This window comes from Nomascus leucogenys, chromosome 22a, assembly GCF_006542625.1.
Source record: "Nomascus leucogenys isolate Asia chromosome 22a, Asia_NLE_v1, whole genome shotgun sequence".
NCBI classification, from domain to species: domain Eukaryota; kingdom Metazoa; phylum Chordata; class Mammalia; order Primates; family Hylobatidae; genus Nomascus; species Nomascus leucogenys.
Window position 1 is genome coordinate 48,460,168 of NC_044402.1, and position 25,285 is coordinate 48,485,452.

Consider the following 25,285-nt stretch of genomic DNA (forward strand, 5'->3'; position numbering starts at 1 on the left):
AGGTCTGTGCCAGCTCTGACTCCAGGTGCAGCAGGATCCCGTTGAGCTGTTCCATCTGCAGGGTGTAACAGGCTTCCACCTCCCTCAGTCTATTCTCCAAGCTGGCCTTCAGATTTCTCATCTAGTCCAGGTCTATCTACAAGGACTCGACTGTACGTAGCAGCTCCGTGAGCGTCACGTCAGCAGGTCCCACCTCAGCGGACTGTGTGGTGACCACTGTGGTGCTCTCCTCAATCAGCCGAGACCAGTACTTTTCTAGCTCCTATCGGTTCTTCCGAGCCAGCTGGTCATATTGGGCCCGGATGTCTGCCATGATCTTGGCAAGATCCTGAGATTTGGGGGCATTTGCCTCCACAACTAACTCAGAGCTGCAATCTGGGCTTGCAGGCCTTTCACTTCCTCTTCGTGGTTCTTCTTCATTAAGAGCAGTTCCTCCTTGAGAGCCTCGATCTGCGTCTCCAGCTGCAGCCGAGTGACATTGGTGCCATCCATGACCTTGAGGAGCCCATGGATGTCGTTCTCTACAAACTGGCGCGCATGACCAGCTCTGTCTCATACTTGACTCTAAAGCCATCAGCAGCGAGTCCGGCATTGTCCATCTGCAGAACGATGGGGACATTGTCTACAGTATTTGCAAAGATCTGAGCCCTCAGATCCTGAATGGTCTTGAAGTAATGGCTCTAGTCTCTGACCTGGGGTCCCTTCTTCTCCAGATGCTCCCGGATTTTGCTCTCCAGCTTCCTGTTGTCGGTCTCCAGGCTCCTCACTCTGTCCAGGTAGGAGGCCAGGCCGTCGTTCAAGTCTTGCATGGTCTCCTTCTTGTTCTGGATGCCTCCCATTCCTGCCAGACCCCTGGCCATTCCCGCGGCCAGGTCCCCGGACCCCATGCCGCCCGGGAAGCTGGTGGAGCGGGACATGGAGATCCAGGAACCAGAGCCCTCGCCTGCATAGACGCTGGCCACGCTGCTGGCAGCTGGGCTCCGTAGCTGGGCACCTAGACAGAGCCCAGGGACCCGTAGTTGGTGGAGAAGGTGGAGCAAGTGGTGAAGGTCATGCTGTTCGGGGAGCAGAGCGAGAGGACAGGACTCAGGCATTGCTGATGACCACATTTTCTATTATTTCTTGAGTTGGTTTTGGTAAGTTGTGTTTTTTTCATGAACTTTGTCTACTTTACCCAAATTGTTATTACATAAGCTTGTTCATGGCATCCTTTATTATCTTTTATTTTATTTCAATTGGTTATATTATCAATTTCTGTATAATAAATTTCACCCACTATAAATCCACAATGCAATGCATTTTTGACCAAAGGCATTTTAAATGAGGAATAAGTAGTTTGGTAACATAAATAGTAACATAAAGAGTTTGGTAACACACCTTTTTTAAGTCAATTCACTAGCCCTACCCACTGGCTCCAGAAAACCACTAATCTTTATTTTGTGGTGGTTTTGCCTTTTTGAGAATTTCAAATAAATGAAATATGTAATCTTGTGTGTCTGGTTTCTTTCACTTTCAGAATACATTTGATACTCGTGCTCTTTTATATATCAATACACTAAGTGATGTTTATCACTAAGTACCATTTCACTGAATGAAGAGACCACAATTTGCTTAATCATTCATAATTTAGATATACTCACAATTTGTAATGAATATTTGGGTTGTTTACAGTTTGGTTCATAATAAATAAAGCTCCTATGAACATTCTTATAGAAGTTTTTCATAAATGTGTTTTCCTTATTCTTGGCTAAAAACCTATAAATTTAATTTCTGGGTTATACAGTAATCACGTCTTTAATTATACAAGAAATTGACAAACTATTTGCACAAGTGGCTGTACCATTTGACATTCCCACTAGCAATATCCAAGAGTTACAGATGCTCCACATCCTTGTCAACACTTACCATTTTCTTTTTAGTACTAACCCACTTGAGAGGGCATGCACTGGCATCTCATGTGGTTTTAATATTCATTTCTCTAATGACTGACACTGAGCATTATGTCTATAATGTCATTTTGGGAACTTTTTAATGTCTATAGGATATCAGGTCATGTTAAATTGTTTGCAAAATGGCAAAAATAATTTTTCCCATCCTGCATAACCACTTTTTGCCATATAAAGTTGATTTTTTTTTTCCCATTGGAAGGTAGAGTTTCTTTACCCTTTGGATCTGGGCTTAAACATGTGACTTGCTTTGGGAAATTTGCCACTTAGAAATGAGGTATAAACAAATATTAAAATGCTTTGATCAAGTGCACCAATAATCTTCATTTTGATAACTGAAGAATTCATTATTTTTCTGTCCTTAACTTATTGTTCTATCAGCAACATTTGACATTATTTCTCACTCATCTTTGAAACACTTTCAGACTCTATACACATTACTTCTTAAACAGCAACATTGCTTAATTTTCTTGCTATATTTTTGGATCTCCGTACTTCATTTCCTCATCAAAACAACCTTTTGAATTTAGAGTGCACCAGGATATGGTCGTTGGATTTCTTTTCTTTTCTACTGATATTCAGGCCATTTGTGATCTTATTTAGTCTCACAGAACATAATGCATCTATCAGTTGATGAATACTAATATATACCTCCATCTCAGATCTCTATCTATGAGCTCTAGGTTCCTATCCATTGCTTACCCAATATATCCATTTAGATGCCTCCTGAATCTCTTAAAAGTAACATAAACAAACAAGTTTCTCACCATTTACCTCAAACAAAACCTTCTGAAGTCATATAGATCTCAATTACTCTTATCACCATATTCTCGGAGTCATCTTTAATCCCTGTCTTCCTCATGAATTCCATGTCCAGTCTCTTAGCAAATTCTATCTATTGTAGCTTGAAAATATATACAGAATACAACAAACTCTTAATTTCTCTATTGCCACAGCCCTGATACAATCTTCGTCATTCTTGTCTGGATTATTTCGTTGATCATCTAACTCATCCCCCTAATGCTATTCTAATCTTTATATGTCCATTTTCACCCCAGTAACAATAGTACCCTTTTAAACCATGGGGTATATTATGCTACTTTTCATTTTGTAAGATGTACACAATCTGGTCCCCGCCTTACCTCTTTGAATGCATCTACTATTCATCCTCTTACTTTCTCAGGTACAGCTGTAGTGACCTTCATCACATTGTTGCAACATTATTCTCTTCAAACTGACTCTTATTTTTGGCTGAAATTTCTAACACAAATTTCTGTCGCTCACTCCCTCATGTTATTCAGGTTTTTATTCCATAACTTTTTTAGTGAGCTCTTCCCTAAATGGCAGAATAAATAATCAATGCCCCTTTGCAAATATTCTGTCTTCACAACACACAGTGTTTGTATTTACTCTGTAAAATATGATCCTTGTTATAGCAATGATATGTGTCATCATCCATTTGTTTACTGCTCTATCCAAAATGTGTGTCAAAGTGATAGGCTATTGATAAACATGTGTTGAATAACTGAATGCATTAATAAATCTAGATTATAGCACCATAGTTATTCTTCTCACAAAAATAATAATATATTGGTTTCTCTTTGGCTTTATTTCAGACAAAGTGGATATCTGAAATGCAGAAACAAAAATGTTTTGTGAACCATTAAGTCTTTCAAATAATGGAGTGACTGAAATTACCTAACAAAACTTAGTAAGGCAATTTATTTTTCTAAAATTACAGAGGATAAGTGAGCAAAATAGGAGTGTTGAAAATATTCTACCAAAATGAGCATACAAAAAACCTAGGTCACAAAATCTACCAATAATGCATTGAACCTACTGTTGAAAACTAACAATTTAGAGTTGAAATATAAAATCACTAAGCATATCCTCTAAAGGTTGTTTAACCAAGTGAAGATATGTACAATACCATGTACTAAGTTGCTATCATATATTTTCAAGTGAGGTTCAACTAGTATTACTTTGTCATAGCCAAATAGCTAAACTACAGTAATAATTATTAGCTAAGGGATTACTCCAATATAACTTTTTTAAAGTTTTCTCACTATATTCATGGGTTAGCCACTATTCCATATTATCGTGTAAGCCACAGTATATTTGTTATAACCCAAACCTACTGTGACTTGTTAACTGTTAAAAAATAATTACTATATAATTCTTGGTATAGGCTGGGGGGTAATTGAATGATTAAAAAATTAATAAGAAATAGGCTATTTCAAAAAATGGAAATTTTTTGTTATTATTAATCAGTTCAGAAAATACAACTTTCCATGAAGAAAATATTAGCAAAAACTTCTAGCTGAATATCAGAAAGAATCTGGAATTTAAGTTTGGAAGGCGTATCAAGGATATGTTCACAATGGGATACAGTTGCATATTTTTAATTGCTTATTTTGCATGCATTTGATGAATATTGAATATTATTATCTATATAACATAAATATTTAATTCCCTTCATCATTCTGAAATGGAATTCAGGGCACTTAAAAAATCCCATTAACCAGAGTAAAAATTATTGTGTATTAAAATTATTGTAAGAAGGAAAACATATCAAGAAAAGGATTTATAAAAATATATGAAAATGCCTGACTCCCACGCAAGTTACATGGAGAGAAAAGAAATGAATGCTTGCTGTGAATTTACCCTTTGGATCATTTTTAAGTTTAGCTAATTTATAAAAATAAACATTTCAGTACCTGATTTTTTTCCCAAAATACATTGCTTGTAGAAATATAGTAGGTGAATCGCATAAGATTCAGACTACTAAGAACTCAACAAGAACATGAACGCAGAGCCCCACCTTATTGTCTCCAAGTTTTACATGAAGTATTTTAAACAAATGTCTTATAAACTACTCAGTAAGATAAGGAAAACAAAGTACATGTATAACTATTAGAAAAATGATGACAGAGTGCATGATATGCCTGATGTGTGCTTCTAATTGAAAGATAAAAATTATTTAAAACACTGTAAATGCTCACGAATTGGCCAATTACCCAATCTTAAAAAGCCTAATCTCTGAATTTTCCTATATACGTATCCACACATAAAAAAAAAATCCTATATAGTTAAACATAGACACATGAAAAATAAGAATAAATATATGAAAATATCCAAATAATTTTGGTGGAATCATTTCATAAATATGTTCTATTTCTTACTAATAACAGCAATGTATTTTAAACAATTGGAGCATGGGTAACTACATAAAGAAAGAAATGTACTGGCTATTTTGGCCTGACAAGTTTCTAAACCCTTTCTCCAGACTAAAAGCCATTCTCAAGACAAAGAAAAAAGTGAAACTATGAAATTTAGATAGTTTTTACTGATATACCTCAAGTAAGAGATTGCTTACAATTTGGAGAAGATACCAAAACAACAACAGAAATAATTCTAAGCTGAGTCAAGAGATCAAAAATGTTTATTATTTTTTAGATATTAATGTATTCTGGAGTTACTGAGTAGCTAGTAGTGGTGAGGAACCCATTAGATATTCCTAAAAATTCAATATTTGATACAGAAAATACTAGAGATGTCATAATAAATTTATATGATACAGGTAAACATTTGAAGGGAATTATGGAAAAAAATAAAATACTTCAAGGGTAAAGGCCATAAAAATAATTCTCAAAGTAGAACACCCAATAAACAAAACTAAACTCAAAAAGAAATTTCACTTAATTGAGAGAAAAACTGTACCTTCGTATTGAAAAGTCAAATCTTAAAACAGGAAAGTTTGACTCAGCATGAGAGATACGAAGACCTAGATAAGGGCTGGCCTAAAGCTTACTCAATTTGATGCACTCTTTTAAGAAAAGGAGTTAAAATTATGAATACAGAATTAGGTATAAAATTAAACATCAATTTAGAATAAGAAAAAAATACAAATCTAAAAGTGTTTGACTAATAACTCCAACATCACAAAAGACAAAAAACAAAATGGTATTTTTGTTAAGTGCCTCATATACCACTATAATAATTTTCTCCCCTACATTCATTGATAGTATTATTATTGTCTTTCATAAGATAATTATATTGCATTGATTTCTTCCCCAAGGATTATTATTTAATATTCAGAAGTTAGAATACTGTGTTTCAGATTCCCAGCATGCTATTGCCAATATCATGTATTTTTTGGGGGCTTTTGTTAACTTGAGAGAGTCTTTTAATAAAGTTTGCAGCCCCTCTCCCCAACACTTGGATGAGTTTTCCAGTTTAGCTTCTGGCGCCATACTTTTCAAAATGTCTTTCTTATACTACATCATTCAGTAGTAGGTACTGTAGCATACACTCATATTGTATTGTGATCACTACATCTGCATCTGATTTTAGATAGCAGTTAATATAATAACATTTTATTGCTGATTTTATTTTTTTAATTTTTAGGAGGTAAAGTATATAGCATTTTTTCTTCCAATTTTCTAATTTTATATAACGCTTGGCATTTAATGATACTGATATGCAGTCACAAGTAAAATAAATTGTAATGAAATTAGAAAAAAATTATTAAGCTTATAGGAAAAAGATAACTTTTATAAGTTCATTATTTGTCCTAGAAGCTGTGGGAAAAAAAAGATGTACAGATGAGAATTTATAAAAATTTAAGGTCCACATGTGGAGCAAAATTAAAAAAAAACATAGAATACAATTGACAGATTAAAAAAGATTTTACAACATATTGACAAAGATTAAACAGCTAGAATATATTTTAAAACTCAAGTGAATGAGAAAAAGACAAACGACATAAGAACATAGGTAAAGGACAAGACTGAATAATTCTAAAAGAAGATACAAATTACCTATAAACAAGCGAAAAGGCTATAACAAAAAACATAAATACTGAAAGAATTAATAGAGCATATGTTTTCTAAAAAGTGGATAAATGGAAAAGATCAATTCAATTTAAACTCAAGAAGTTTGAGTAGCACAGAAAGTAATACAAACTTACCGACAGAAAAGTTGACAGTGTCCATTAACATTTAAAACTTGTATATACTTAAAATTCAACAATAAGAACACAAACTGATTAATAAATGGACACAAGACTTTAACAGACATCTCCTTGAAGAAAATATAGAGATGGCAAGCAGGCACTTCATAAAAATCAGGAAAATGCAAATTAAAGCGATATCACTACCCACCTATCAGAATGGTCACAGTCTAAAACATTCATAGTACTACATATTGGTGAAGATATGGAACAAAAGAAACTTTCTTTCATTGCTGGTGAAAATGTAAAATTGTACAACCACTTTGGAAAACTTTGTGGAGATTTCTTACAGAACCAAGTGTACTCTGACCATATGAATCAGCAATCATACTGCTCAATATTTACCAAAAAGAGTTGAAAAGTTATATCCACATAACGACCTGCACATAGAAATTTACTGAAGCTTTTTTTTTCTTTTTACAATTGCCAATATTTAGAAGCAACTAAGATGTCCTTCAGTAGGTGAATGCATAAATAAACTATGGTGCATCCGGATAATGGAATATTATTCAGTGCTAAAAAGAAATGATCCAGCGAGCAATGAAAAGATATAAAGGAAAATTAAACACATCATTACTAAGTGAGAGAAGCCAGTCTGAAAAAAAAGCTATATACTATATAATTATAACTGTATGACATCCTGGTAAATGTAAAACTATGGAGAAGTGAAAAGATCAATGGTTTCCAGGAGTTGAGGGGAAGGGGAGATGAATAGGAGGAGCACAGATGATTCTTAGGGCAGTGTAATTTCACAGTATAATACTATATTGGTGGGTACATGATGTTATACATTTGTCCAAACCCATAGAATATACATGACTAAGAAAATATCCTAATGTAAACTATGGACATTCGGTGATAATAATGCGTCAGCATACGTTTGCACCACTCTGGTGAGGGATGTTGATAACTGGAGAGGCTATGCATGTGCGGGGGTAAGCGGTATGTGGGAAATCTCTGTACCTTCTACTCAGTTTTGCTATGACCTTAAATCTGCTCTAAAAATAAAATCTATTTAAAAAACAAAAGCTAACAAACAGCAACAAAAAGTATATATCTATTAGTCTCTCGCTCTCTCTCTCTCTCTTACATGTAGACATTTAGCTGAGGAGTGTGGAGTGGTGGAGAGAGAGTGGGTTGGCATTCAGAGTGGGGTTGTGCAGTACAATCTTGTTTATAAAGAAAAGGAATTGAAAAAAGTTATTTGACCCTCAATGACACTCTGGAAAAGTGCCATATGACATATCCAAGTAATAGAATTCTAAGCAGCCACTAAAAATTAGAGGTAGATCTACACAGAGCAGCATGGACAAATATGCCTAGTATTATTAAATAAAACAATAAGAGTAATGAAAAGGCCAGTTTCAAATGCATATGCACACGTACATACATGTATATACACATCTCTATATATGCACACATATAATACAATTTGTTTGCAAATAAGACATATGTCTTATCGTTTCTACATGCGTTTAAGTATTTATTTGAGCCAGCAGAGAAGGCATCAGAAATATTTTCCAACTGTCAACAGAGCTTAACTCTGGTGATGTCTGAGTGAGAGATAAACAAGGTGAGCAAAACTGGATTGGAGAAATTGAATATTTTTACTTTTCATTCATATTATTATATATCACTTAAGGAGAAAATATCATTGATAATGATAAATTAGACTTGGCATTAATTCTCAATGTATTCATACTAATAAAGCACATAGACATGTAAACATACAGTTTAAAAATAAAATCTTTTATACTACAAATAGTTTTAAATATCTATGACCTGCCAGGTTCCGCATACATTTTTAGAGATATAGTGTTGAACAAGCCAATTACAACCTGATCTGTGCAACAATAGAGGTATGCTCAAAGGCTGGTGGAATTCAGGGGAGGTTTCCCATGAGGCAGGTAATCACCAGAGAAGGTTTCCTCGAGAACTGTGAGGTAAACAGTGACTGAAAGAGTGGTTGTTAAGTACAAGAAGAGGGACAGCTTTTTTTGAAAAAGGATGTTATATGGAAAAGCATAACCATGTGTTACTGCATATTTGGGAAATCTCAAATAATTGAATACTACCCATGTGCAGATTATATATGGGGATTGCAGGAATTAAGAAAAAGTTAGCAAGAGCCCAATCATGAACAAACAGTATTTTAGGCCAGGGCATGCACTTTGGTTCTTTTTTTGTTTTGCTCTGTTTTAATTACTTTCCCCACTTCAAAAAGAGAAATGAAGGGTTTTGTTTTAAAAAGATTGCTCTGAAAATAAAATGAAAAATAAAGAACAGGTGGAATAAAGGGCAGATTCTAAATTTAGAGAAAGAAGTAAAGACAAGACAAAATACTTTAGCCTATGGAAATTTGTGATTTCATAAACTAAGATAACAAAAATGGTAATGGGGAGAAAGGGAGACATTCAATAGTAACTGCTATGTTATAACATAGTGATACAGGTAGGTATTGGGTATGGGGAAATGCATATGAACTTTTCCATAAAAATTACAGTATAATAAACACAAAAACACATTCTAGATTAGATTTAGCTTTGCTTATTTATTTTGCTTTCCTTACAAGATGTCAGTTTAAAAAGATAATTATTAAGGATTTAGAATAACCTAATCAACCACCAAAGGAACTGATATATTGACACCTCTCTAATAGAATGGGGCCAGAGTTACTACTACTCGTGTTGTCTTTTTGCTAGATAATGCAGAAGAGGAAAAAACAAAATGAACATCAGTAGTTTTGACCTCTGAAAAGCTAAAACCCACTTTTTATTTTTCTTTTTGCTTGAGGACCTCATAAAACATATACAGGAAGGTAAATATAGCCGTATTGAAAATGAAGTTTCTTGCTCCAGGAATAGTATTTTTTAAATGGAATTTCTCAACCAACTGAAAATTCAAGTGAGAGACAGTAGTCAATTTAGCAAAAAGTATATAACAGCAGATCATAGAAAACATTCATGATTATTATACATTTGTATTAGATCTGTGAGTTTACAGTCATTTATATCTTTAGGTAAAGATTAAAAATTTTTCCTATACATTCAGCCAAAATCTGTTTGTCTTACAAATTTATTTCAGTATAATTTGATAGGATTTTCTGTTTTTTTTTTCTAAGGTATATCATTTAGGATGTAAGAAAAAGTAATACTAAAGTTTTCACTGGTATTGAGTTACAGTTATTTTTTTTCTTTGGAACAAGAAAAGTTTGGGACATGTGAGTCAATATATTGAGTTCAATTGCTTATCAAAGAATCTCATTCTTGAAGATCACATAGCAAATGAGCATAGCTTTTCAAGTTCTAATTACAATAGATAAATAGGTAGGCAGATAGACAATTGATAGGTAGATAATGGATAGAAATATATAGTCATATCTTAGGGAAATACATTTGGGCAATTGATCACAGCTAATTTAACCTTTAGCATATTTAATTTAAACCTTTAACATAACATTTATTCCCGAAATTTTATTTGTACATGTATACACTGCTTGTGTCTGTGCTTTTGTTTTAAATTCACAGACAATTTTTTCCTTGAATGCTGGTGTAAAGCAATAGAAACACGACACATGAGAGCAAAGCTGCTAGCAAGACACACCAGGGCAAATTATCACCCTTTATATTCCATCCCATTAAAAACTTGGTTTCAATATTCCTGATTTAAAGATTTTTAAAGTTGAAAGAAATATTTTTAATTATAGTTAAAGAGAAAAATCTGCATCGGTTACTAAGTAGAGATTTTGTCATTGTCATTTGACAATCAATTAAATTGTTTGCCTTCTGTATACAGTATAGTCTGAAGGCCACCAGGTGAAGCAATGCTCTTAATAGGAACCTCTCCAGTTATTAACTACATGTGACAGAATTGTTGGCTAATATATCTGTAATTCAACAGAGTCAAAATCCATCTACCACAGTCTAAACTAACTAAACCAGGGTGAGAATTATTTATATCATAAGGGATTTCTTACTTCTGAAGGGAATTCATCTCAAGACAACTCCAAATATTGAACAGAATTTGATAAGGCTGAAATAAGACTCAATTTGCCATATTTGTTCATAATATCTTCAGAAACATGATTTTATGCCAGGTGCAGTGGCTTATGCCTGTAATCCTGGGGCTTTGGGAGGCCAAGGAAGGAGGATTGCTTGAGGCCAGGCGTGCCAGACCAGCCTGGGCAGCATGGCAAGACCTCATCTCTAAAAAAAGTAGTTGGGTGTGGTGGTGCACAGCTATAGGCCTAGTTACTTGAGAGACTCAGGCAGGAGGATCACTTGAGCCCAGGAGTTCAAGATTACAGTATGCTATGATCATGCCACTGCACTTTAGCCTGAATAAGAGTGAGACCCTGTCTCAAAAACAAAACAAAACAACAAAGCATGGTTTTATAAATTTTAAAACAATTGTAATTAAACAATTTTTAAAAAGATTTAAAAGTCACCAGCATCCTTCAAGGAGCGAATATTAGATTTTTTAAAAAGTAAGCGCCTAAATATCTAGAGTCTATTTTTCTAATTTTAGTCCCTAGACATATACAACAAAGTTTTCAGGTATTAGTATTTAACTTTAAGAATAAAATGCACTTATTTTAATAGAATTCAAACTGAAAAAAGGAAAGAAGCTCAAATTGTTTTAGCTACTTAAATCATTTCTATCAGGCTATGTCCCTGAAGGAGGATAATTCAATTTAAAAAGATCAGAGTATTGACTGAGACAAAGATCTCTAGGTACTTAACAAATAAATGAAACAGATTAAAATGAAACCTACCGAATGTGATAAAACTGAATGTGGATATTTATATTTAGGGCTCTTTGTCTTAGGACACTTAATTATTTAGAATAAAATAGTATATAAGAGACTAACTTTCACTGGGTGTATTAAGAAATAACATAGCCATTGCTAGAATAAAAAAGATTAATTGTTAGATCGTTGTCATTACTGACTATTTAATCTGAATACAGGTCTTTTCGAGGTTACACAAGAATGTAAGCTTCTTTCTCAATGTGACTTCAGTGTCATCTTCAGATATTATTATTAGAAAAGGAAGAAGTTATTGTTAATAATTTGGACCCTGGATTCAAGGGCTCTGGATATATTCTTATCAGCAAAATGATCCTGCGTAAGTTATGTATGACCCCTTAACATTAACTTCTTCCTCTACTACAGGGGTCCCCAGACCCCAGGCCATGGACCCGTACCAGTCCATAGCCTCTTAGGAACTGGGTTTCAGAGCAGGAGTTGAGCGTCAGGTAAGCCAACAAAGCTTCATCTGTATTTACAGCCACTCCCCATCACTCACATTACCACCTGAGCTCCACCTCCTGTCAGATCAGCAGAGGCATTAGCTTCTCAAAGGAGCACGAACCCTATTGTGAATTGCACATGAAAAGAATCTAGGTTGCAGGCTCTTTATGAGACTCTAATGTTGATGATCTGTCACTGTCTCCCATTACCCCCAGATGGGACTGTCTAGTTGCAGGAAAATAAGCTCAGGGATCCCACTGATTCTACATTATGGTGAGTTGTATAGTTATTTTATTATATATTATAATGTAATAATAATAGTAACAAAGTGTACAATAAATGTAATGTTCTTGAATCATCCTGAAACCATCCCCCCACCACCAACCTGGTCCTTGGAAAAATTGTCTTCCATGAAACCGGTCCCTGGTGCCAAAAAAGTTGAGAACTGTTGATCTACAAAATGGTGGTAATGAGTGCCTCTCTCAGAATGGAGTAAATATTTAATAATATAATGTATCTAAAACATTAACTGAAGTGATTGGCATGAAGTAAATACTAAAATAATAGAAAGTGATAGCTCTTGTTTTCTTGTTTTTGTTACTGTATTGTTCTTATAGTTCCCCTTCAAGCATAAACTATGTCAAAAATTTCCAACTGTACCATTAATTAAAGTCCTTGTTTTTGTTAAAATGAATAAAGGTTAACATGTAATCTGTTAGGGTAAACAGATTATCTGATTAACAATTCATATTAAAACAGCGCTATTATACATATGCAACAGTCTTGCAAATGCTCAATTTGTCTACCTTCTTCAGTCATGGTCTTATTATTGCCCTGGGTTCTTATCATCTCCCAGGAGAGAAACCAAGAGAGATCATCAGACACAGCAGCACAGAGACCAGAGAAAGATTTATCTCAGCTTTTGCATGAGGAAGTCAGCACCATGAAAGAAAAAAGATAGGTTATCCCCAAGGGTAGTATGTAGGTTAGTTGTATATGGCCTCCCTGTAGGGAACGGTTTCATCAAGGCATATATAGGAGGGGTTTTCCTAGCGCTTGAGTAGTCACTTCACATGCTTTCTCATACACTGCATATAACATTAGCATTTCAAATCTCCACCCCTGGGCATAACTTTTAGCATTGTAAACCAAAAATAAAATTTTAAGGCTCCCCAACCATCTGAATGGACCCTTCTTCTCAGCCAAGGGCATTCGAAAGTTAACTGGACAAAATTAGTTCAGGCCATGATGGTAGCGGGGTGGTCAACTATGTCATTATACCCTCCTCCTTTCTGGAATTCAGGAAAAGCTGACCAGCCTTAACATCAACACTGACCTTAAGTCTGATAAGAAACATTTACATATTCTCTCTGCAGCCTGCTACTTGGAGGCTTCAGCTGCATGATAATCCCTTGGCCTCCACAACCCCTTGTTAGAACCTAGACATCCCTTTCTATTGATAATAACTCTTCCAGTGAATTGCTAATCAGAAAACTTTTAAATCTACCTATGACTGCTGCTATGAGTTGTCTTCCCCTTCCAGACTGAACCAATGTAAATCTTACATGTATTGATTGTTATATTATGTCTCCTTAAAATGTATAAAAGCAAGCTATACCCTGACCACCTTGGGCACATATCATCAGGACTGCCTGAGGTTGTATCATGGGCACGTCCTGAATCTTGTCAAAATAAACTTTGTAAATTAATTGAAGCTTGACTCAGATCCTTTTGGGTTCACACCACTAAAATGAGGGAGGGATAATTATGAGTTGAAGATAAATCTAAGTGTGCATGAGGGGTACTGGGTAACTTCCTAGCTCCCTAAAGCAGGAATTTGTGATTAAGAGCTTCTTGGGTCTTTTGTTGGTGATTGGCTGGAAGTTAGGTTAGCTACAGCTTGACTAAAGAGCTTTTGTTCTTTTTCTCTAAATTACATCAAAACAGTAAACCAACCAGCCTGCCTGTTTCAATGGGAATCAATCATTCATTCCTTCAACAAACATTCTAACATCTCTTCTTTTGAAGAACTTATAGTACAATTTTAACACTAGCAGGCCCTCAATTACTTTTATTTGCCTTTGAATTCAAGGCAAACTGCCCACCACCAAGTGCACAGAGTGGAAAGGAAGACATGAGTTAGCAGGTGCACAAGTGATGAAAGGACTTGAATATTAGGCAGACTAGCTAGGAATTGTTGATGGAAAGATCTAGGAGTTCAAACCTGGTGACTTCTATGTTTTAGGTTAAGATTGACTGAAAATAAAGGTAGATGTGACAGGTAGATGTGAGAAAAAGATGCAAAACAATCTTTTTTGAAGTTAGGAGAGTAAAAATCCTATTAGCAGAATAGGCAGACAGTTTTGCTAGGCCTTTTGAAGTCATGCATATTTGTGGCTCTGACCCCAAACATTAATTTTTGGAGTTGTGGGATTTTCAGCATCAATACTTAGCTATATGGATAAAGAAACTGAGAAAATAGATGGCAAGCCTGTGAAATGATGAAAATAGAAGAAGAGGAGCAAGAGAGCTAAGAGATTTTGGAAAACAGGTTCTTATAATGATGGGCTACTGACTACAGGCTGGAGAAAGGAAAATAGTGCAAGAGGAAATTTACTTTTGACAGAATGGGGATTAATGGGATTGGTGACTAACATAATTGTTGCTAGGATACATTGTGGTGTATAATGCTAGAATTGATAAATTTAGAAATAATACATTTTATGGTCATCCAGAAGAAAAAAAATAGTATACACATCAATTCATGTTAAGTTGCCATTTAAATTAGGCCATGTGTGAGTGCTTTAATAAAATCAGTGATTTAACATATAGATTTGAGTGTTTAGTGGGGCTGCATCAGAAATTAACTATTATTTCATAATTTTTTCTGGTGGGGAAATTTCCATTAGAAAAGAATACTAACAAAATCTCTAAACCTGGTACTGTGCTACTTAATGTATTATATTTATTCACCATAAATTTGAAACTATCACAAAATATATCATTATAACTATACCAAGGTTCAATATATTGAAATGAATGAAACATCTGGCTAGCTTTCATGGAAATAATCTCTCTATCTGAAAGAGTCACATGATAAAAATCAGGTTGAATACATCCTAATAACTCAGTGTGATTCCTATACATACTTGATTTTAAAACTATATAAGGAATTTCATATTATGTATTTGTCAAATACAAGAGAAAGCAAATATGTATAAAACCATAGCTTATCAGAAAACTCCTACTCTCAAGGCAAAACATCTAAAACTATGGAGAGAAAATATTAAAATAGTGAAAGAATAGAAAGTCACGTAGGGGATGCTGAAGAAATAATATAGGTAGTCTTTACAATAAAACTAAGTGAAAGAGTTTATATAATTTTCACAAAATTACATATAAGAAAAATAACTAATTGATGTTGTGTTTTACTAACATACGAAAAATCTTGGTGTATCATGACAAAATACAGCCTGCAATATAACACTGCTTCAGTTCTAAAACATAAATTTATGTTATCTTCAAAAGTGAAATGTTTTGGCAGAGAGTTGAACGAAGAGAGAGAAGAAAGTCTCCAGAGACAAGAGAATAGATAAAATAAACTTGATAACTCAGTGAAAGCTTTTGCTTTAGTGTTAATTTGTACTACCATGAGGTTATTGACAAGGGCCCAACCTTTACTTTTTATATTTATAGGAGTTATGTTATGTTGGACGTTTACTTGAAAAAGGCCAAATGGCACTCCCATCCATTCTCTCAGATTGCTAGAGTAAGAAAAAGCACTTTGGCTAGATAAGGCTGGCTAAACAGTAAATTCCTGCAGTTCTTCCTGGAATTCTTCCATCACATGACCTATCTTCTTATTCAATGCTGCCAAATGACAAAAGCTTCACACAGGGCGAGAAAATATTTAATTTGAATAAAAGCTCCCAAATGCCTATAATCAACTCCACCGCAGTGAAATATTACCTGATTTTTCTTTTGTATTAAGGAAAATACATTGCAAGATCATCAGGAAAGATTTTTTTCAGTCCTAGAGAGGCAGGCAACAAATGAAACAACAATAACAAACAAATATCCCAAGGAAATGTTCCCATAGATGCATTCACACCTATCAAAGTAACACATCCCTTCCCTCAGCCAAGCAATCAGCCTGCACATGTGGGTGGGGGATGAAAACTTCAGGAGGGAATTTGGTCATTAAGAAAAAGCATAAAACACCTGAGAATATGGGCTCCTGTGAAGATATCATCTGGCTACTTACTGTGGAGATTAAGATCATCCATCCCAATCCCAGTGTAAAGCAGTAAACACATCTTCTGAAACAACTGGACAGATTAAGAAACTGCTGTTTCTTGGGTGCTGTATGCAAGCCCCTTCAGTCATAGATTCATTTAAGTGGATTATTTCCTAGACAGTAGTACATGTGTATGCCTCTGAAATGTGTCTGGTAGGAAAATGAGTCAGGGTTTGTGTAGAACCTGGTGTTCCTCGTCCACCCAGCAGTGGACGTACTCAATGCTGTGTCTAAAAACTCTTTCAAATCCACTGTTATTTGGCTTTACATTTTTCAATTTTTATCACTAGGTAAAATTCAGCATACATTACATAACGTGCATTTGCCTAGATCATTCTTTCTTTAGGTATACATATTTATAAAGGTGGGTATTTCCAGGTGGTAATATAGTTTGTTTTTTAAGTACAGGGACATCAATCTGGCTTTGGTAAGAAAATAGCTTTGGTGAGCATATTTACATAGCTGCCAAGCTTTCCACTTGATTCAGCTTTTAGAGAAAAGTCATATCTATTTATGTGACTTTTTACAGGAACAGTATTTGCTTTGCATGACTTGATTTCTTATTTAAGCTATGAATTTATAACCATGCAATTTAATTCTTTGGATGCTTAAGAAAGAAATTTCAAAATAAAACCTAACCCTTACTCTGACAGACCTCTTAGCTCAATTCTTTATTCATCTCTGAATTGATGCTACAATTAAGAAGGTGCTTACAGCTTGCATAAATGACATGCTCTCATTTTATTTCAGAAAAATATAAAATTAAAGCTACTGTTTGAAAAAAGAATTGAAAATATTACACATTAACCTTGGATCCCCTGGAAACAACCCATGAAACATCCCTCCTTGCACCTAGTTAGCCCTCGTTATAACTAAATTCATAGAAAGGAGGATGGTTCCATCTGAACTGAAAACAACTTTACTGAAAGAAAATTCTATGGGAGGAGCCCACCAAAAAAGAATTTACTATTCTGGGTGCTTTTAGTAGAAGACAGGGGAAAAGACAATTTCAAGCTGGGTCTTATGTTGCAGACTGAAAAGAGGAAATACAATGGTAAGGAAGAAACTTCTTCCTTCAGAAGTGAGAATGAAAGATGGTTTCATGGTGGAAAAATTATGTCAAAATTTGAGTACTTTCTCTGCATGTCTGTCTTCAGTTTTTCCATTCTGACTTTGGTTCAGAATTTTTTTCCTATAATTAGTCTTGGTATTTCCAAAAAATTATTTATTATTGAGTTTCTGAAAAGGCAGTTTATCATCAGTTTATTATCAACCCATCTTTTCTTAGCAGCTGGCAGTAGAAAGGAATAGGGTTAATTTTGTGTCTACTGGTTAGGATTAAAAAAAAAAAAGAACTAATAAGCACCGGACTGACTGATTGATTGGTTACATGTATTTCTTATATCTGGACTATAAGGAGGGTGTTAGTGTAGGTAGTGTCAAGTATATTAAAATAAGACAGGAAAAAATCATTTAGATATGCTCCTTACTCCTTCTGTTATGTTCCCAAAATAATTACAAATTCAATATAAGAGGCACCATATACAATTAAATACTGTTAATATAGAATTAGTAACATATTATGGATTCCTGTGCTCATTTTCTTTACAGAATTGAGAGGTTCTTGAAGGCAGAGTTAATATCTTATTTACTTTGAACTCCCATCCTTAAGCTTACTGGTTGGTACATAGTAAATCTTTAATTAATATATATTAAGAGAATGAGTGGGCGAGCAAATGAAGAGTGTGTGGCCCAGAGATTTCAACGAGGATATGATATCATGTATTCAAAAGTATTTAAGCAGTCCTATTTAATTAAAATTATTTTATTTGTATTTTTTCATATTAATACCCTAAGAAGATCACTAACCAAACTGAGATGAACATTTGTACTCCCATAGCCTTCCCTAGTTAATGCCCTCCTCACATAGCAAATCCTTTTCATATTAGTGTCAATCTGAATTAATTTGTGTACTTTTCAAGCTACACCACAGTTTGTTTATTCTGCCATTGAAAAACATTTAGATTTGTTTTTCTCCAATAGAATAAAAATGTTAAGTGGGAATTGAACAATGAGAACACATGGACATAGGGAGGGGACCATCACACACCAGGGCCTGTTGTAGGGTAGGGGGCAAAGGGAGGGAGAGGATTAGGACAAACACCTAGTGCATGTGAGGCTTAAAACCTAGATGATGGGTTAATAGGTGCAGCAAACCACCATGGCACATGTATTCCTGTGTAACAAACATGCACGTTCTATACATGTACCTCAGAACTTAAAGTAAAATTTTAAAAAAATTGTATAAGATATTTTATGCACATAGGCATTATTCTTCTTAGATACAAACTTAGGAGAAGGAATGCAGGGGTATAGGTAGGTATACGTTAAAACATAAAATAAATTGACATCACATTTTTAAAGTGGTTTTATCATTTACATTCAAACCAGAAATGTGTAAAAGCTACTGTTGCCAAACATTTTCTCCAACACTGTGTATTTTCAGTCTTTTAAAACGTAACCATCCGGTAGGTGTGTAATAGTATTGCATCGTGGTTTTGATTTACATTCCCCTGATAACTAATAATACTGTGTACATTTTCATATATTATTTGGTCTCTAGAATATATCATTTTATAAAATACCTATTTGAGTAGTTTGGTCTATTTTTCAATATTTTATTAAAATGTATTCAAAGACAAAAATTGAAAATATATTGCAGTGTACACTCATGCCCATAACCGAAACTCTAATTTTGCTTGCTCTATCGCATATATAGTCATCTAGTCATCACTGTCCATTAATTTCACTTGTACTGGAAACAACATTAAATAAATAGAAAACATCAGTAGAGTATCCAAAATAAATATTATTGACATGTGTTTTTTTTTTCTTTTTAACTATCCAGCTTAGGATACACTCAGCTTTGTGGGCTTGTGTATATATGTTCTTTCGTCAGTTTTGAAAAAAACAAATTCTGACATTTTCTATCTCTCTATATATTTTTCTCCCTCTTTGTCCACTTATTATTCTGAAAATCCAAATGCACATAGTTTATTCTGTTAGCTATTATTCCACATAACTCTATTTTATTTTATTTTCTGTATTTAGTCTATGATCATTTTGAATAATTTCTATTAGATTATTTTCAAGTTACCAATCCTTTCTTCCACTACATCCAGCTTGCTCTTATTTCAGACTTCCTTGTGTTCAACACTTTTTAATGGCTTTGTAGGGGAAAAAAAATCTATCTATCTATCTGTCTGTCTGTCTGTCTATCTATCTATCTATCTACCTATCATCTATCATTTATCTATCTGTCTAGCTATGTATCTATCTTCTATCAATCATCTATCTACTTATCTATCCATTAGTGTACATAAAACATGTAGAATATCTATTAGAAATATATTTTCTCATGCCACTTTCCAGTCAAAATTTCAACACAGGCTACAATTGTTTTGATTCTTTCCACAAAAGGTTAGTTTTGCCTACTGTCATCAATTCTGTAAGTGAAGCTATAAATTACACTCATTTATGTGAGGCTACATTCACAAAACATGTTGTGACACTCATCTTTTTGTTTTTATTGATCATTTTATTTTGTAATACTTTATTTTATGAATATACCACAGGTTTGGGGGCATTTGTTTGCTTGTTTTGTTTTTAATATATTTCCCTATTGATGGATATGGAGTTGTTTCTGATTTGAGGCTGTCATGAATAAACCTCCTATGAACAAATCAGATATATATATCTTTCTGTAGATAATATTTTCACTTCTCTTAAGTACATAAGATTGTACTTTCTGGATTATTAAATAGGTATGTATTTGGTGATATGGTTTGGCTGTGTTCCTACCCAAATCTCAACTTGAATTGTATCTCCCAGAATTCCCACGTGTTGTGGGAATAAGTCTCATGAGATCTGATGGGTTTATCAGGGGGTTCATTTGCTTCCTCTTCATTTTTCTCTTGCCACCACCATGCAAGAAGTGCCTTTCACCTCTTGCCATGATTTGAGGCCTCCCCAGTCATGTGGAACTGTAAGTCCAATTAAACCTCTTTTTCTTCCCAGTCTTGGATATGTCTTTATCAACAGCCTGAAAACGGATGAATACAGTAAATTGATACCAGTAGAGTGGGGTGTTGCTGAAAAGATACGTGAAAATGTGGAATTGACTTTGGAACTGCATAACAGGCAGAGGTTGGAACAATTTGGAGGGCTCAGAAGAACGCAAGAAAATATGGGAAAATTTGGAACTTCCTAGAGACTTGTTGAATGGCTTTGTCCAAAATGAAGATAGTGATATGAACAATAAGGTCCAGGCTGAGGTGGTCTCAAATGGAGATGAGGAACTTGTTGGGAACTGGAGCAAAGGTGACTCTTGTTATGTTTTAGCAAAGAGACTAGTGGCATTTTGTTTTGCCCCTGCCCTAGAAATTTATGGAACTTTGAACTTGAGAGAGATGATTTAGGGTATCTGGCAGAAAAAAAATTCTAAGCAGCAAAGCATTCAAAAAGTGACTGGGGTGCTATTAAAAGCATTCAACTTTAAAAGGGAAACAGCATAAAAGTTCAGAAAATTTGCAGGCTGACAATGCAGTAGAAAAGAAAAACCCATTTTTTGAGGAGAAATTCAAGCCTGCTGCAGAAATCTGCATAACTAGCAAAGAGCCTAATGTTAATCACCAAGACCATAGGAAAAATGTCTCCAGGGCATGTCGGAGAAATTCCTGGCAGCCCCTCGCATCACAGGCCCAGAGGCCCAGGAAGAAAAAGTGGTTTCATGGGCTGGGTCCAGGGTCCCTGTGCTGTGTGCAGCCTAGGGACTTGGTGCCTTGTGTCTCTGCTGCTCTAGCTGTGGCTGAAAGGGGCCAATGTACAGCTTGGGCTGTGGCTTCAGAGGATGGAAGCCCTAAGCCTTGGCATCTTCCACGTGGTTTTGAGCCTTACAGGTGCACAGAAGTCAAGAACTGAGGATTGGGAACCTCCACCTAGATTTCAGAAGATGCATAGAAATGACTGGTTACCCAGTCAAAAGTTTGCTGCAGTGATGGGGCTCTCATGGAGAACTTCTGCTAGCGCAGTACAGAAGGGAAATGTGGGGCCAGAACCCCCACACAGAGTTCCTACTAGGGCACTGCTCAGAGGAGCTGTGAGAAGAGGGTCATCATCTTCCAGACCCCACAATGGTAGACCTACTGACAGCTTGCACTGTAGGCCTGGAAAAGCCGCAGACACTCAATGCTAGCCCATGAAAGCAGCCAGGAGGGAGGCTGTACCCTGCAGAGCCACAGGAATGGACCTGCCCAAGACCATGGGAACCCACCTCTTGCATCAGCATGACCTGGACGTGAGACCTGGAGTAAAAGGAGATCATTTTGGAGCTTTAAAATTTGACTGCCCTGCTGGAAATTTCTCCCATTTGGAATGGCTATATTTACCCAATACCTCTACCCCCATTGTATCTCGAAAGTAACTAGCTTGCTTTTGATTTTACAGGCTCATAGGTGGGAGGGAGTTGCCTTGCCTCAGATGAAAGTTTGGACTGTGGACTTTTGGGTTAATGCTGAAATAAGTTAACACTTTGGAGGACTGTTGGGAGGGGATGATTGGTAATGAAATGTGAGGACATGAGATCTGAAGGAGACAGGGCAGAATTATATGGTTTGGCTGTGTCCACACCCAAATCTCAACTTGAATTGTATCTCCTTAAATTCCAACGTGTTGTGTGAAGGACCCTGGGGAAGTAATTGAATCTTGGGAGCCAGTCTTTCCTGTGCTATGCTCATGATAATGAATAAGCCTAATGAGATCTGATGGGTTTATCAGCAGTTTCCACTTTTCCATCTTCCTCAGTTTTCTCTTGCCACCACCACGTAAGAAGTGCCTTTCGCCTCCCGCCATGATTCTTAGGCCTCCCCAGCCATGTGGAACTGCGAGTCCAATTTAATCTCTTTTTCTTCCCAGTCTTGGGTGTGTCTTTTTCAGTAGCCTGAAAACAGACTAATACATTTGTTGTTGTATGAAATTGGGAGCTATTTTCCCAAGTGGTTGTGCCATCTTAAACGACAATGAAAATGTTTGAATCAGTTGTTCCACTTTCTAATCAATATTGGAAGCTGTCAATGTTTCTAATGTTGTCCATTCTTATGGGAGTATAAATGCTGACTAGATATCTGCTTTCTTCCTTGACATAGAAAACTGAGGGCCTAGAAAACAGTTTTCATTTCCGTATTTAACACCTTCAATTTTTTTTTTTTTATACAAGGGTGATTTAGTTAGGAAAACTCCCTTTCAATTTTCTAGGTTGTCTCTGAATTTTACTGGGGTTTACCTCCATTTGCCAAAGACCACATCTAAAATTTTTCGTAAGACAGTCTTCTTTATACTTCTGTTATACAAGGCCAGTGAGGGACAACATTCTTGAGATTTTTACAAGTACCTTTGTTTGTAATGGTCTAGTAATCACAGCTTTAAAACCTTCTAAGGCGCTGAAATGTTTTTATAATCAGACTCTTAATACAATTCATCTTCAGGCTGATTTTACCTTAAGAATCTCAAGCTTCCAGGGGACACTGAATTTCTGAAAAGAATTATATTTCTACTCAATCTGTCCTACACACTTCATATTTATTCTAAATTCATCTTGCAAGCTAAACAATTCCTTCTTTAGTTCATTTCACACTTTTTTAAAAGTCTTATCATATGCAGCTAAAAAGTTAAATTGACACTTTCCACATTGTGCTAGAAAGCTTATTAGTCAGAACCACAAGTTCATTTTCTATTTTTCAAGTTAACTCAGTAGACAGTTTTGCAATTATTGTACCACTACGACTCGAAGTTGCTGTTTCTCGAGCCTCCCACGGCAATCTCACTGTTATCCCAACTCCACCAAAAGTTTTCTTACTGCTCTTTCAGCCTTTTGCCTGCTGTCTCCTCCCTGGACAAATGCCACATATTATAGTTTTTTGTTTTTGTTTTTGTTACAGCAACACCCCACCCTTGACAACTATGTCTGTTTCAGTTAGTTGTTTGCTCATAACATACTGCTCTAGAAATTACTGGCATAAAACAATAATTCATTTTTTTCTTACAGTTCTTTACATTGTCACATATAATCACTCACATAGCAGTAGTTATCTGACATTTCTAAGAAAGCTGGTAAATCCAAGAAAGGTACACTTAAAGGAAGAAAAGTTTGGGGTGGGGTATATAACAAAAAAATTCTCATTTTTCATTATAATTTTGCTATGGTCGATACATTAGCTATCTTTAAGTGGTAAGCATTGATGGCTATACAGCCTAAGCTAGTATGTCTTTTCCTCTTATGAACCAAGGAAACAGCTGTGTGAGAAATGTTATTCTTCTTGACATCTTAATACACTTTTCACAGTTTCTGTTTATCTTTAAAAATACTTAATATGATGGTTTAACTGCCTTAAAATAGGTCATGTCTCAGTTGTTTCTTACCATGGATCAGAATGACTGTACTGTAAGTTCTGAGCTCAGAAACAAGCCCTAGTAAGTGCTAATGAGGTGAAAGATAGTTTAAAAAATTTCCCCTTTTCCCAGCAACATCAGTTTTGGCTACTAACTTAACCTTACCTGTTTTTCACTAGTATTCATCCAGTTATTCAGACAGATGAACTTGAAAACATACTCTACATCTAAATAGACATTAAGTAGTATGGATTCTATACTCCCTGGAATTTATTCTGTACAATCACTCAAGCCTCCAAAGGAAGGAGCATTACAGTCTGGAAAGACAAGGCTGACAACTATCATTGCTGTGAAGATTCTGTTCTTACTTTGCCCACGATAGTTGGCAACAAGGTTCTACAAAAGTAAGTAAATAAATTATAAATAAATAAATAACTCCTTGGGCGGAAGAATATATTGACAAGCCCCTCCAAACTCTACCCACGTGCTTCCCAGTGATTTATAGGCCTGGGATCTGCATATGTGTGTGGAGGAGAGGATGGTAAAGAGTTTAAGCAATTTGAAACAATTTGACGGCAATATTCTGTCAAGTCTCCCGAGATTGCAAAATATGCAATTATAAGTAAAACTCTCAAAAAAAGTTTCACATCCATGCAGGGACAAGTATATATTTGCATAGATTTACCTCAAGGATTTCTAAGTTTACAACAGAAACATATTTAAGATGTTATGGAGAGAAGAAGAGATATAAGATATAGATATAGACGTAGATGTAGGATACATATTTAGAGAGAGGGAAAGAAAGACAGAGACAGAGAGAGATGGGAACAGACAGAGGCACAGACAGAAAGAAAATAAAAAGTATTATAATCGTGGGGCCCAACCCAAGTAACAGGCCATATTAGTAGTCTAAGGATAGTCTCCTGATTATAACACAATGCCCTAAATCCTCAAAATAAATTGCAGAGAACTTATAAACTTTAAGAAAATAAATTGAGATTTTAACACAGTTTGTTCTCTAATCTTCATTGGATCGTAGAAGCATTCTGAAATAAGTTGCTTAAAATGACACAAATTTGTTTCATCTGAAGAAGACTTTCACTTTACAGACATATGAAAACTCACACTCTCACAGACATCTTCTATACATTCAGTAGGCGTTCTATTTTTGGGGAAAATTGTTTTAACTTTGTCCACAGTTGAAATAAAACTAGTTCACAATAAGTTATCTAAAATATGCAAGAATGATTTTCTATTTGCTTTTAATCACATTTTAATGCACTGACAATAGTATGAATGCCTTATCTTGTTCAAGACTTAACCAATTAATACAA

General features: G+C 35.1%; 1 pseudogene; it reads right to left on the reverse strand.

Moving 5' to 3' along the window:
• Positions 1–357: 357 nt before the first annotated feature.
• LOC100586855 lies at positions 358–1,094 on the reverse strand (annotated as a pseudogene).
• Between the last annotated feature and the right edge of the window lie 24,191 nt (positions 1,095–25,285).